Source organism: Ambystoma mexicanum, chromosome 7p, assembly GCF_040938575.1.
Source record: "Ambystoma mexicanum isolate Mex_15411 chromosome 7p, UKY_AmexF1_1, whole genome shotgun sequence".
In the NCBI taxonomy this organism is placed as follows: Eukaryota; Metazoa; Chordata; class Amphibia; order Caudata; family Ambystomatidae; genus Ambystoma; species Ambystoma mexicanum.
In genome coordinates, this window is record NC_090939.1 from 334,045,898 (window position 1) to 334,061,886 (window position 15,989).

Consider the following 15,989-nt stretch of genomic DNA (forward strand, 5'->3'; position numbering starts at 1 on the left):
GATTGCCGTATTAGTGCCAGTGTGTTTTTCATAGATGTGTTTTTAAAATAAATAATTGTATATCTTTACACCCAAGCTCTGTTCCGTGTCTGCTTGTTCTACTGTGTAAATTGCCCTATCTTGTATACTCCACATACTGCCTAACTTTTCTTGAGGGAAGTCTGACTGCTCAGCCACAGCTACCAAGTGAATCTGTGTGGTACAGACTGCTACCAAGTGGGTTAACTGCCAAACACCTGTAGGCCTAAATCTTTTGGTGTGGTCCCAGAGGGAACTGCACAGGTTTCTGTCTAACACTGGTGTACAGCGGTGGGATTTGTATCGAGTATACAGTTTAGAGTGCTTTTCAACACTTTAGGATAACTAGCCACAAAGCTTAGCACTAAAAAGCAACTTTCAAAAACATGTCTACTATGGAAGTTTACAGTCAAGAGTCCTTGTCAGGCGAAAGTACTGAGAGTTTGAGAGCTCTTTGTAGACAAAAGAATCTTTCTGTAAGAGGCAAGAAAGTAGAACTGATAGCGACATTGCTGGAAAACCAAAGTCTGGGTACAGGTTCAGAGGAACCAACTTCTCCAGCAAATGCAGAAAACAGTGATGGTATTGATCTGAATCACAAAGTCTTGATAATGAGTCAGAAGAGGAAAGTGAACCTAATGAAGTTAGCCACTCTGAGCCTCTGTCTGCCTTACCTACTGTATCTACGGGGCCCATACCAGGTCCCACATGTAACCCTGCTTATTTTGAACTTGAAAAAATGAAGCTCGAATTAGAGTACAAACGTTTTTTAGCCCAAACTGAAAGAAATCAAGAGCTAGAGTTCAGAAGAATGAATGCCCAAGCTGAGCAGAAGCAAGCTGAGTTAAGACTCAGAGAAATAGAACTTAATCATGAGTTGGAAATGAAAACGTTGTCTGTGGAAAATGCTTCTCTCTCCTCTGGTTTCTCTAGAAGTTCCAGTCCCAAAAGACTCTGGATGGCTAAGGAATTAGTGGGTATGTATGAACCTGGATTGGATGTGTTGGATTGGTTTAAAATGTTTGAATATAATCATGGGCTCCAGGACATCACAGGGAATGAGTTACTTCCCTGGTTGTTCTCTAGGCTTCCCCCTGTTGCGACTGATGTGGTAATGGAGTTGGGGGAGGTGGATAAGAAGGATTACGAAAGTGTGAAACTAGCTTTGGTAGCTAGATTCGGGAAGACCCCTTCCCAGTATCTTAAGAGGTTTAGAACCCTCAAAAAGCATGATGGTACCCCTTGGGCTACCTGGGTGAGTGAAGGGCTGAAAAACTTAGAGGGATGGATTAAGGGTTAGCAAGTGAACACTTATGAGGGTATGTAGAATCTTTTTATGTTGGAATCTATTTATGATGCCTGTTCTCCTGAGCTCAGACAGCACTTGGCTAAATCGAAGGAATTGGATTCCAGGAAGCTAACTAAGGCTGCTGACTTGTGGGTTGCCAACAGGGCTACTCATAAGGATTCTGGGGCAACTCAGAAAAAGGATGAGGGAAGACAGCCTAAAAAAGACTCAAAAGAGAATTCTAATAACTCACATTCCAAAGAGGGCCCCAAACAAAACCAGAAGAGTAAGCCACAAGGAAAACCAAAGCAGAATAGTGTACCTTCTGGTGCCAAACCAAAGGGAGGCCAGAACAAGCCACCATTCCAGAAAGCATTCGGTAAATGCTTTGTTTGTGGCTCTACTGACCATGTGAAAGGAGATCCCAGATGCAAGGGTAAACCTTCAGGGGTCCAGCTTGTCTCCTTAGCCTTCGCTTCAGAGGAGAAAGTCCAAATGGCAAGTGGAAACTTTCTACTGCTGGCTGATGAACCCACTGGAGTCTCAGCCAGTGTTTCTTTAGTGTCTCTGGGTTTGTGGGAACAACAGCATTTAGATGTCTATAATTCTATCCCAGATAATACTAAAGAGTATTATAAGGACAGTGTCCAGGTGAATGGTCAGGAGACTCCTGCCATAAGGGATACTGGGGCCAGCATAACTGTGGTGGATATTTCTTTTTTTCAGGCTGACGGTGTTGCTAAGGCACCCAAACGCCTCACCAAGTTAGCTGGAGGGCCTGTGCAGATGCTTCCCCAATTACCAGTTCTCATCCAATGTAACGACATGGCTGTGAAGATGCCTGTCAGCATACAGAATGAGGTACCAGGACGAGTTCTGTTGGGTAACGATTTAAAAACTCTCGGAGTTGTGTCTCATACCCCGAGACCTCCTAGGAAACGGTTACAGGAGCTAACCAGACCTGCAAGGGAGAGAACCTTGAGAGGTACTCCCCAGGAGATGATGAAGAAAGATATAACTCCTGCTCCACTGGAATTGTCAGCTGCTGTCTCAAAGAAATTGACAATTGTTGGTCCCCTTGATCCTCCAATCTCCTCAGGCAACAGGTTTATACTTGTTGTAGTAGACCATGCTACTAGGTATCCTGAGGCAATTCCTATGAGGACTGTTACAGCTCCGGCTGTGGTTAAGGCCCTCCTTGGTAATTTTAGTAGGGTCGGGTTCCCTAAGGAAGTAATCTCTGACAGGGGGTCAAACTTTATGTCCCACTACATGAAAGCCATGTGGAAAACCTGTGGAGTTACTTACAAGTTCTCAACAGCTTATCACCCACAAACCAATGGGTTGGTAGAAAGGTTCAACCAAACCATGAAGAGCATGATAGGTTCTTTAGAAGAACACCTTAAACGGAAGTGGGACCTTCTACTGCCATGCCTTCTCTTTGCTTATAGAGAAGTCTCTCAGGAGGGAGTAGGTTAGTCTCCCTTTGAGCTCCTCTATGGTCATCCCGTCAGAGGTCCATTGGCCCTGATTAAGGAGGGGTTGGAGAGTGCTCCTTCCCCCAAGCCAGTCAGAGTGACTGACTACGTGATAGGTCTCCGGAGGAGAATGTCGCACATGATGACAGAAGCAAGTGATAACTTGAAAGCTGGACAAGCATTGGTCAAGCACTGGCATGATCAAAAGGCTAACATGGTTGAGTTCACTCAAGACCAGCTAGTTCTCGTTATGATCCCAACAAGGCAGAGGGCCTTGCAAGATAAATGGATGGGACCTTTCAGAGTTGTGGGTAAACTCGGAGAGGTCAACTATCTGGTGGACTTGGGCAATCCCAAGGAGGCTCCGACAGTCTTCCACACCAACAGACTCAAAGCATATGTCTCAAGACCTGATGTAGGAGCGTTGCTTCTAGCATCATCTGAGGAAGAAGAAGAGAGTGAAGCTCTTCCTGATCTCCTCAGAGGCTTACCTTTAGACGAAAAAAATTGAAGGAGTAAATCTCTCTTCAAATCTGACACCTGAGCAACAAGAAGAGTGTAAATCTATGTTGAATCAGTTTGCCTCTCTGTTCTCACTTTCACCAGGCTTGACCCCTTGGGGCCAGCATGACATACTCACTGGTGACTGTCTGCCAGTCAAAAGCAGAGGATACAGAATGTCAGAAAATGTTAGACCCACATCAAAGGTGAGGTCAGCAAGATGCTTGATCTCGGGGTAATAGAGCCCTCTACTAGTCCATGGTCTAGCCCAGTTGTGTTAGTACGAAAGGCAGGATTTAAAGAACTTAGATTTTGCGTGGATTATAGAGCTCTTAATGCAGTCACCAAGACTGATGCCCACCCTTTGCCAAGAACAGATGAGTTGGTGGATATACTTGGTTCAGCCAAGTTCCTCAGCACATTTGACTTAACGTCAGGCTATTGGCAAATAGCCCTGACAGACCATGCCAAGGAGAAAACTGCATTTTCTACCCCAGTTGGCTTATAAAACTTTAAGGTAATGCCTTTCGTATTGAAGAATGCACTTGCGACATTTCAACGGATGGTAAACCAGGTTCTTAATGGGATGGAGGACTTCTGCATGGCATACTTGGATGACATAGCAGTGTTCAGCAATTCCTGGGAAGAACATGTAACCCACCTAAGAGATGTTTTGCAGGCTCTTGGACGAGCCAATCTGACCATAACGGCGAGTAAATGCCAAATTGGACAGAGTAGGGTAGTCTATCTTGGACATGAGGTAGGAGGTGGAGAAATAAGGCCTTTGCTCAGTAAGATTGAAGCTGTACAAAATTGGACAACACCTACTACTCAGACCCAGGTGAGAGCCTTCTTAGGTCTCACTGGGTATTACAGGAATTTCATTGAGAATTATGGGACCATAGCTTCTCCTCTGAATGTCATCTCCTCTCCAAAATTCCCTAAAAAGGTTAGATGGAACGAGGAGTGCAATCAGGCTTTTGAAAACCTGAAAAAGGCTCTTTGCCAAGCCCCAGTACTCAGAGCTCCTGATTACCACCAAACTTTCATTGTGCAGACAGATGCTTCAAATGTAGGAATAGGTGCAGTACTCAGTCAACTTGATGGGAAAGGGAGGGAGCACCCCGTTTGCTTCATCAGCCGCAAGCTGAAGGATCATGAAACAAGGTGGGCAACAATCGAAAGAGAGTGCTTTGCTATCGTGTGGGCTCTGAAGAAATTTAGGCCATACTTGTATGGTTCTACGTTTGTTATTCAGACTGACCACCAACCCTTGAGATGGTTAATGCAAATGAAAGGGGAAAACCCAAAACTACTGAGATGGTCAATCTGCCTGCAAGGGTTTGATTTCACCATTGAGCACAGGTCAGGGTGTCACCACCAAAATGCTGATGGTCTCTCTAGGATGTATGTTATCGACTAGAGGTATGAGATTCATCCAGGAGTGGATTAAATCCAACTGTCCCTTAGTCTGGGGGGGCGAGTGTTAGGGAGAATTCTCTGTTTAGTCTGAATTTCCTAACATAGTGAGTCCCCCAGCAGCTTTGCTGGATTTCTGGAGTTTGTTTTTTACATCCTGCCAAGAGTCAGACTCTTTTCTCCCACTCTTGGACATGAATGTGGTTAATTCATTTGAATGTCAATGTGTTCTATGGGCTATGGGGTCTTTTACTCCATAGGGTCTCATGTGTTTTACTATGTGTGTTACACCGCACCCTCCGTGCCGTTACACTGGGGTGTCCTAGAGGATCCCCACCATAGACTCCATACCCTGGGACTGACTACTGTCTCCCGGGGCATGTAAAGTCACCATTGGCTTTACTAGACCTAAATTTACTAACAGAACTAGTACAAACCATCCTATTGTGGACGTACTGGTAGGGGTAATTTGATTACCCCTGGGTCTGTTATTCGAGGGGGCACTGTCCCGTCCCCCCTCATCAAGTTTTGGCTGGTGGCAGTGGAAACTACTTTTTATATTCGAACCCGAATATATTCCTATGGGATCCTTCCCATAGTTGGAGGCTAATACTTTTTTCGCGTTAGTCTCTAACGTACCGCCGGTTTATTTGTCTTAAATAAATCTACCGGGTGATATTTTCTGCCAGAACTCGGTTTTTAAAATGGCGTATGTGTTCGCCTCTGTAACTCCGAACCAAAGGTTGAGCCCTTTGTTCCACTTTTGGCGGGCTTCTGCACAGAAGCCCTCCAAAATGGTGCCATTCTGTCTGGGTACCACAGGGGGTGTTGGAGGGGGTTTAGGCACCCTGGACTGAGTTGCCTTGCCAACTCAAGTCGCACTCTGGTGTGATTGGCCCAAGTGGTGAGCCACCCCGCTCACCACTTAGCGTGTTTTGATTGACAGCTAGGCTGAATGAATGGGGGTTTTCTGCATAAAAGCAGGGCTTTTGGGACTGGATCTTCAGAAGTCGCCACAGGACCTAAGAATCCGACGAGGGTAAAGCTGAGCCGACCTGCAACGACGACACCACCGGTGGAGCCCTGCTGAACCGACTCAACACTTCCCAACGACAGAGGATATCTCCCTGCTGGAGAGTCTTCTTCCCCTGACTGGTGGGAACAACCAGTCCCTTTGCTTTTTCTTCGCTTCCAAGGTGTAGTGGTCGAATTGCCCCTGCTGAGCACCCCGGCAACCGGATAGCCACTAGCCCGTACCATGACCAAAAGGTGGCGCCTTGTGATGGAGCACTCCGCGGCTGGTCTCTTTCCTGGTGGTGCAACGATCTTCAACTTTCCTTCGACGACAAGACCATCTCATCTCTTGGCAAAGTCCCGACTTGCATTCACCACCAGGAACAACTGCCCCCGCCGGAGCTATCCCTTCACTTACAAGATACTGTGTCTGCCTGGCTTCCCTTGTGACGGTTAGCGTCAGGTGTCTTAAATCCTTACCTTTCCATTGGGTCGTCTCCAGACCTTCTTAACTTTTTGTTCTAAACTGGTCCAACCTTTCTGTGACAATTTGCTACAGAGACTCGAAGTGCATTTCCACTGTGATACTTTTTGGGACATATCGCCTTGCCTCTCTCCGAGTGGGCCTGGCCTCTGAACTTTGTGATCTACAGTAGACCCTGCCTTACTTGCCTTGCATTTGCTTCGTAAAAGTGTTGGTATCGAGTTGGCTTCATACCCTGCCTTTTCTCTCCCGTTCTAACGAATATTAGAGTGCCATCTAGGTTAAAGCATTCACCTCTGTCTGCAAATACGTGGTGCCGTTGAACCTAGACTTGTTGAAATATTGTTAGGGGATTGATATACTTATAGTAATTGTAATTGAAGTTGATTGCCGTATTAGTGCCAGTGTGTTTTTCATAGATGTGTTTTTAAAATAAATAATTATATATCTTTACACCCAAGCTCTGTTCCGTGTCTGCTTGTTCTACTGTGTAAATTACCCTATCTTGTATACTCCACATACTGCCTAACTTTTCTTGAGGGAAGTCTGACTGCTCAGCCACAGCTACCAAGTGAATCTGTGTGGTACAGACTGCTACCAAGTGGGTTTACTGCCAAAAACCTGTAGGCCTAAATCTTTTACAGTGGTCCCACAGGGAACTGCACAGGTTTCTGTCTAACACCTTTCCCCTCCGATGCGCAGCGGGCGTGCATGTGGTTGAGGATGTGGGGGCACCACCATGTCCACCGGCAGGCCCTGGCGTGTTGCAACGTTTTGCAGGACACTTGATGCCACTTTGATCCTGCACATTACTGGGGGAGCGTATAACAGCTGCCCGCCAGAACGGTCAAGGGAGCGAAAGCGTGACTTGAGCACTCCGAATGTGCGCTCCACTATGCCCCGGGTTGCAATATGGGCTGTGTTGTGTCTTACCTCGGGTGGCGTGGTGGGGTTCCTAATTGGCGTCATCATGTGGGTGCTCAGAGGGTAGGCACTGTCCCCTGGGGAGGTGGTGATGGGTATCATTAGTAGGGTTGTGACATTACTCAGTATCTGGCATGCATGCATGTGCTGTGGCATTTATACTCACCGAGCAGCCATGTATCGCCATGCCGCCCAGCTTCTAGGTCCCGGTTTAGGGTTGACATTCTGTAAATGAAACTGTCGTGGGTGGACCCTGGATAGTTGGAATATGCTAAGGTGATGATTCCCTTGGCATCACATACTACCTGGACGTTGATGGAATGCCAGTGCTTGCGGTTTCTATAGATGTGCTCTGATGCCCTGGGGGGACGTAGAGCCACATGGGTGCAATCAATGCCACCTAGGACTTTGGGGAATTGTGCCACCCCATAGAAATCCTGGACGGCAGTCTGCCTTTCTGCAGGTGTTCTGGGCAGGTATATGTGCCTGCGGACTGATGGGCGTGCAGTCATGATGGCCAAGACCTGGTGTAGGCAGCGTGACTGCGTGGCCTGTGACACCCCCCCACACTATGGCACTTGTCCGCTGAAATGATCCGGTGGCCAAAAAGTGCAGTACATTGAGGACCTTCTCCAGGGGGCTGAGTGCTTGGGAGCAGAGGGTGGGTGATGTGAGGTCATCCTCCCACTCACTGACCAGGTCGAGTATTATGTGAGGTGGAAACCTGTACCTCCCATACACCTGGTCATCAGGCATGCCAAAAAGGCTGGTTCTGGGTGTGAAAATTCTGGGCCTGACTATCCTCCTCCTCCTCGTGCGGTATCCCACGACCACTGCTGCTAGGAACGGTATGTTCATCCTGGCATCTGAGCTCGCTTGTTGTTTGCACGCACTTTTATGCTGCGCGGGTCCACGAACGCTTGCTTCCTGCTGGCGTACGTGTTTCCGGATTAGCGTGTCTTTTTTGGCGTGTGCGTGGGGGCGTTCTGCGCATTTGCCTCTTGTACTTCCCCGCCCACCCCAGTAATACCATACTCCGCTCGCCGAGGCCCAATTGCGTGTAAAACTTCCCGCGAGCCCCTGAAGTACACGTACCCTGCTCACCCAGGCCCAATCGCTTGTAAAACTTCCCGCGAGCCCCTGAAGTACATGTACCCCGCTCGCCCAGGAACAATCGCGTGTGAAACTTCATGAGGACCCCCGCAATACACACTATTTTTGACACAGCGGGTGTCCGTGTTTGTCGCGTACCCCTTTGCACGTCATTTGTCCCAGAGGGCCACAGTATGGGACATTCATCAGAGCTGTATATACAGGCTTTTTGTTAGCGCAGGGACGCTACCACCTGCCTTAGTGTGGCGGACATGTGTTGATGTACATAGTTGACTTTTGGTTTGTGTCATGAGATCGCCATTTCACTGCTTGGGGGTGGGGGTGCAAGGGGACATGAGTGGGGGCCTGCTGGCAGGTGCCCCTCAGTGCTGGGGGTGGGGGTGCAAGGGGACATGAGTGGGGGCCTGCTGGCAGGTGCCCTGCACTGCTGGGGGGTGGGTGTGCAAGGGGACATGAGTGGGGGCCTGCTGGCAGGTTCCCCTCAGTGCTTGGGGGTGGGGGTGCAAGGAGACATGAGTGGGGGCCTGCTGGCAGGTGCCCTGCACTGCTGGGGGGTGGGGGTGCAATGGGACATGAGTGGGACATGAGTGGGGGCCTGCTGGCAGGTGCCCCTCAGTGCTGGGGGGTGGGGGTGCAATGGGACCTGAGCGGGGGCCTGCTGGCAGGTGCCCTGCACTGCTGGGGGGTGGGGTGCAAGGGGACATGAGTGGGGGCCTGCTGGCAGGTGCCCCTCAGTGCTGGGGGGTGGGGGTGCAATGGGACATGAGTGGGGGCCTGCTGGCAGGTGCCCTGCACTGCTGCGGGATGGGGGTGCAAGGGGACATGAGTGGGGGCCTGCTGGCAGGTGCCCTGCACTGCTGGGGGATGGGGGTGCAAGGGGACATGAGTGTGGGCCTGCTGGCAGGTGCCCCTCAGTGCTGGGGGGTGGGGGTGCAAGGGGACATGAGTGGGGGCCTGCTGGCAGTTGCCCTGCACTGCTGGGGGATGGGGTGCAAGGGGAAATGAGTGGGGGCCTGCTGGCAGGTGCCCCTCAGTGCTGGGGGGTGGGGGTCCAAGGGGACATGAGTGGGGGCCTGTTGGCAGGTGCCCCTCAGTGCTGGGGGGTGGGTGTGCAAGGGGACATGAGTGGGGGCCTGCTGGCAGGTGCCCCGCACTGCTGGGGGGTGGGGGTGCAATGGGACATGAGTGGGGGCCTGCTGGCAGGTGCCCTGCACTGCTGGGGGGTGGGGGTGCAAGGGGACATGAGTGGGGGCCTGCTGGCAGGTGCCCTGCACTGCTGGGGGTGGGGGTTCAAGGGGACATGAGTGGGACATGAGTGGGGGCCTGCTGGCAGATGCCCCTCAGTGCTGGGGGGCGGGGGTGCAAGGGGACATGAGTGGGGGCCTCCTGCCAGGTGCCCTGCACTGCTGGGGGAGGTGGGGGTGCAAGCAGAAATGAGTGGGGGCCTGCTGGCAGGTGCCCCTCAGTGCTGGGGGGTGGGGGTGCAATCGGACATGAGTGGGGGCCTGCTGGCAGGTGCCCTGCACTGCTGCGGGATGGGGGTGCAAGGGGACATGAGTGGGGGCCTGCTGGCAGGTGCCCTGCACTGCTGGGGGATGGGGGTGCAAGGGGACATGAGTGTGGGCCTGCTGGCAGGTGCCCCTCAGTGCTGGGGGGTGGGGGTGCAAGGGGACATGAGTGGGGTCCTGCTGGCAGTTGCCCTGCACTGCTGGGGGGTGGGGGTGCAAGGGGAAATGAGTGGGGGCCTGCTGGCAGGTGCCCCTCAGTGCTGGGGGGTGGGGGTCCAAGGGGACATGAGTGGGGGCCTGTTGGCAGGTGCCCCTCAGTGCTGGGGGGTGGGGGTGCAAGGGGACATGAGTGGGGGCCTGCTGGCAGGTGCCCTGCACTGCTGGAGGGTGGGGGTGCAAGGGGACATGAGTGGGGGCCTGCTGACAGGTGCCCTGCACTGCTGGGGGTGGGGGTGCAAGGGGACATGAGTGGGACATGAGTGGGGGCCTGCTGGCAGATGCCCTGCACTGCTGGGGGGTGGGGGTGCAAGGGGACATGAGTGGGGGCCTCCTGGCAGGTGCCCTGCACTGCTGGGGGAGGTGGGGGTGCAAGCAGAAATGAGTGGGGGCCTGCTGGCAGGTGCCCCTCAGTGCTGGGGGGTGGGGGTGCAAGGGGACATGAATGGGGGCCTTTTGGCAGGTGCCCCTCAGTGCTAGGGGGTTGGTGTGCAAGGGAACATGAGTGGGGGCCTGCTGGCAGGTGCCCCTCAGTGCTGGGGGATGGGGGTGCAAGGGGCCATGAGTGGGACATGAGTGGGGGCATGCTGGCAGGTGCCCCGCACTGCTGGGGGTGGGTGTGCAAGGGGACATGAGTGGGACATGAGTGGGGGCCTGCTGGCAGGTGCCCTGCACTGCTGGGGGTGGGGGTGCAAGGTGACATGAGTGGTACATGAGTGGGGGCCTGCTGGCAGGTGCCCTGCACTGCTGGGGGGTTGGGGTGCAAGGGGACATGAGTGGGGGCCTGCTGGCAGGTGCCCTGCACTGCTGGGGGGTGGGGATGCAATGGGACATGAGTGGGACATGCGTGGGGGCCTGCTGGCAGGTGCCCCTCAGTGCTGGGGGTGTGGGGGTGCAATGGGACATGAGAGGGGTGTTAGGGAGAATTATCTGTTTAGGCTGAATTTCCTAACCTAGTGAGTCCCCCGCAGCTTTGCTGGATTTCTGGAGTTTGTTTTTTTCCATCCTGCCAAGAGTGAGACTCTTTTCTCCCACTCTTGGACATGAATGTGGTTAATTCCTTTGAATGGCAATGTGTTCTATGGGCTATGGGGTCTTTTACTCCACAGTGTCTCATGTGTTTTGCTATATGTGTTATACCGCACCCTCCGTGCCGTAACACTGGGGTGTCCTAGAGGATCCCCACCATAGACTCCATACCCTGGGACTGACTACTGTCTCCCAGGGCATGTAAAGTCACCATTGGCTTTACTAGACCTAAATTTACTAACAGAACTAGTACAAACCATCCTATTGTGGATGTACTGGAAGGGGTAATTCGATTACCCCTGGGTCTGTTTGTTCGAGGGGCCACTGTCCCGTCCCCCCTCGTCAAGTTTTGGCTGCTGACATTGGAAACTACTTGTTATATTCGACCTCGAATATAATTCTATGGTATTCTTCCCATTGTTGGAGGCTAATACTTTTTCGCGTTAGTCTCTAACGTACCGCTGGTTTATTTGTCTTAAATAAATCTACCGGTTGGTATTTTCTCACAGAACTCAGTTTTTAAAATGGCGTCTGTGTTCGCTTCTGTAACTCCGAACCAAAGGTTGAGCCCTTTGTTCCACTTTTGGCGGGCTTCTGCACAGAAGCCCTCCAAAGTGGTGCCATTCTGTCTGGGTACCACAGGGGGTGTGGGAGGGGGTTTAGGCACCCTGGACTGAGTTACCTTGCCAACTCAAGTCGCACTTTGGTGTGATTGGCCCAAGTGGTGAGCCACCCCGCTCACCACTTAGCATGTTTTGATTGACAGCTAGGCTGAATGAATGAGGGTTATCTGCATAAAAGCAGGGCTTTTGGGACTGGATCTTCAGAAGTCGCCACAGGACCTAAGAATCCGACGAGGGTAAAGCTGAGCCGACCTGCAACGACGACACCTCCGGTGGAGCCCTGCTGAACCGACTCACCACTTCCCAACGACAGAGGAGATCTCCCTGCTGGAGAGTCTTCTTCCCCTGACTGGTGGGAACAACCAGTCCCTTTGCTTTTTCTTCGCTTCCAGGGCTTAGTGGTCGAATTGCCCGTGCTGAGCACCCCGGAAACCAGATAGCCACTAGCCCGTACTGCGACCAAAAGGTGGTGCCTTGTGATGGAGCACTCCACGGCTGGTCTCTTCCCTGGTGATGCAACGATCTTCAACTTTCCTTCAACGACGAGACCATCTCATCCCTTGGCAAAGCCCCGACTTGCATCCACCACCAGGAACAACTGCCCCCGCCGGAGCTGTCTCTGCACTTACAAGGTACCGTGTCCACCTGGCTTCCCTTGTGACAGTTAGCGTGAGGTGTCTTAAATACTTACCTTTCCATTAGGGTCACCTCCAGACCTTCTTAACTTTCGTTCTAAACTTGTCCAACCTTTCTGTGTCAATTTGCTACAAAGACTCGAAGTGCATTTCCACTGTGATACTTTTTGGGACATATCGCCTTGCCTCTCTCCGAGTGGGCCTGGCCTCTGACTTTGTGATCAACAGTAGACCCTGCCTTACTTGCCTTGCATTTGCTTCGAAAACGTGTTGGTACTGAGTTGGTTTTCATACCCTGCCTTTTCTCTCCCGTCCTAACGAATATTAGAGTGCCATCTAGGTTAAAGCATTCACCTCTGTCTGCAAATAAGTGGTGCCGGTAAACCTAGACTTGTCGAAATATTGTTAGGGAATTGATATACTCATAGTAATTGTGATTGAAGTTGTTTGCCGTGCCAGTGTGTTTTTCATAGATGTGTTTTTAAAATAAATAATTATATATCTTTACACCCAAGTTCTGTTCCGTGCCTGCTTGTTCTACTGTGTAAATTGCCCCATTTTGTATACTCCACATACTGCCTAACTCTGCTTGAGGGAAGTCTGACTGCTCAGCCACAGCTACCAAGTGAATCTGTGTGGTACAAACTGCTACCAAGTGGGTTTACTCCCAAACACCTGTAGGCCTAAATCTTTTGCAGTGGTCCGAGAGGGAACTGCACAGGTTTCCGCTTAACATGGGGGCCTGCTGGCAGGTGCCCTGTACTGCTGGGGGGTGGGGGTGCAAGGGGACATGAGTGGGACATGAGTGGGGGTATGCTGGTAGGTGCCCCTCAGTGCTGGGGGGTGGCGGTGCAATGGGACATGAGTGGGGGCCTGCTGGCAGGTGCCCTGTACTACTGGGGGGGTGGGGGTGCAAGGGGACATGAGTGGGGGCCCGCTGGCATGTGCCCTGCACTGCTGGGCGGTGGGGGTGCAAGGGAACATCAGTGGGGGCCTGCTGGCAGGTGCCCCTCAGTTGTGGGGGGTGGGGGTGCAAGGGGACATGAGTGGGGGCCTGTTGGCAGGTGCCCCTCAGTGCTGGGCGGTGGGGGTGCTAGGGGACATAAGTGGGACATAAGTGGGGGCCTGCTGGCAGGTGCCCCGCACTGCTGGGACGTGGGGGTGCAAGTGGACATGAGTGGGGGCCTGCTGGCAGGTGCCCTGCACAGCTGGGGGGTGGGGGTGTAAGGGAACATGAGTGGGACATGAGTTGGGGCCTGCTGGCAGGTGCCCCTCAGTGCTGGGGGGTGGGGGTCCAATGGGTCATGAGTGGGGGCCTGCTGGCAGGTACCCTGCACTGCTGGGGGGTGGGGGTGCAAGGGGACATGAGTTTGACATGAGTGGGGGCCTGCTGGCAGGTGCACCTTAGTGCTGGGGGATGGGGTTCAATGGGACATGAGTGGGGGCCTGCTGGCAGGTGCCCTGCACTGCTGGGGTGTGGGGTGCAAGGGGACATGAGTGGGGGCTTGCTGGCAGGTGCCCCTCAGTGCTGGGGGGTGGGGGTGCAAGGGGACATGAGTGGGGGCCTGCTGGCAGGTGCCCTGCACTGCTGGGTGGTGGGGGTGCATGGGGACATGAGTGGGGGCCTGCTGGCAGGTGCCCTGCACTGCTGGGGTGTGGGGGTGCAAGGGGACATGAGTGGAACATGAGTGGGGGCCTGCTGGCAGGTGCCCTGCACTGTTGGGGGTTGGGGGTGCAAGGGGACATGAGTGGGGACCTGCTGGCAGGTGCCCTGCACTGCTGGAGGGGGGTGGGGTGCAAGCGGAAATGAGTGGAGGCCTCCTGGCAGGTGCCCCTCAGTGCTGGGGCGTGTGGGTGCAAGGGGACATGAGTGGGGGCCTGTTGGCAGGTGCCCCTCAGTGCTGGGGGGTGGGTGTGCAAGGGCACATGAGTGGGGGCCTGCTGGCAGGTACCCCTCAGTGCTGGGGGGTGGGGTTGCAAGGGGGCATGATTGGGACATGAGTGGGGGCCTGCTGGCAGGTGCCCCACACTGCTGGGGGTAGGGGTGCAAGGGGACATGAGTGGGACATGAGTGGGGGCCTGCTGGCAGGTGCCCTGCACTGCTGGGGGTGGTGGTGCAATGGGACATGAGTGGGACATGAGTGGAGGCCTGCTGGCAGGTGCCCCTCAGTGCTGGGGGGGTGGGGGTGCAATGGGACATGAGTGGGAGCCTGCTGGCAGGTGCCCTGCACTGCTGGGGGGTGGGGGTGCAAGGGGACATGAGTGGGACATGAGCGGGGGCCTGCTGGCAGGTGCCCCTTAGTGCTGGGGGGTGGGGGTGCAATGGGACATGAGTGGGGGCCTGCTGGCAGGTGCCCTGCACTGCTGGGGCATGAGGGTGCAAGGGGACATGAGTGGGGGCCTGCTGGCAGGTACCATGCACTGCTGGGGGTTTGGGGTGCAAGGGGACATGAGTGGGGGCCTGCTGGCAGGTGCCCCTCAGTGCTGGGGGGTGGGGGTGCAAGGGGACATGAGTGGGGGGCAGTTGGCAGGGGCCCCTCAGTGCTGGGGAGTGGGTGTGCAAGGGGACATGAGTGGGGGCCTGCTGGCAGGTGCCCCTCAGTGCTGGGGGTTGGGGGTCCAAGGGGACATGAGTGGGACATGAGTGGGGGCCAGCTGGCAGGTGCCCCTCAGTGCTGGGTGGGAGGGGGTGCAATGGGACATGAGTGGGGGCCTGCTGGTAGGTGCCCTGCACTGCTGGGGAGTGGGGTGCAAGGGGACATGAGTGGGACATGAGTGGGGGCCTGCTGGCAGGTGCCCCTCAGTGCTGGGGGGTGGGGGTGCAATGGGACATGAGTGGGGGACTGCTGGCAGGTGCCCTGCACTGCTGGGGGGTGGGGGTGCAAGGGGACATGAGTGGGGGCCCGCTGGCAGGTGCCCTGCACTGCTGGGCGGTGGGGGTGCAAGGGGACATGAGTGGGGGCCTGCTGGCAGGTGCCCCTCAGTGCTGGGGGGTGGGGGTGCAAGGGTACATGAGTGGGGGCCTGCTGGCAGGTGCCCTGCACAGCTGGGGGGTGGGGATGTAAGGGGACATGAGTGGGACATGAGTTGGGGCCTGCTGGCAGGTGCCCCTCAGTGCTGGGGGGTGGGGGTGCAATGGGTCATGAGTGGGGGCCTGCTGGCAGGTACCCTGTACTGCTGGGGGGTGGGGGTGCAAGGGGACATGAGTTTGACATGAGTGGGGGCCTGCTGGCAGGTGCACCTCAGTGCTGGGGGATGGGGGTGCAATGGGACATGAGTGGGGGCCTGCTGGCAGGTGCCCTGCACTGCTGGGGTGTGGAGGTGCAAGGGGACATGAGTGGGGGCTTGCTGGCAGGTGCCCCTCAGTGCTGGGGGGTGGGGTGCAAGGGGGCATGAGTGGAACATGAGTGGGGGCCTGCTGGCAGGTGCCCTGCACTGCTGGGGGTTGGGGGTGCAAGGGGACATGAGTGGGGACCTGCTGGCAGGTGCCCTGCACTGCTGGAGGGGGTTGGGGTGCAGGCGGAAATGAGTGGAGGCCTCCTGGCAGGTGCCCCTCAGTGCTGGGGCGTGTGGATGCAAGGGGACATGAGTGGGGGCCTGTTGGCAGGTGCCCCTCAGTGCTGGGGGGTGGGTGTGCAAGGGCACATGAGTGGGGGCCTGCTGGCAGGTACCCCTCAGTGCTGGGGGGTGGGGTTACAAGGGGACATGATTGGGACATGAGTGGGGGCCTGCTGGCAGG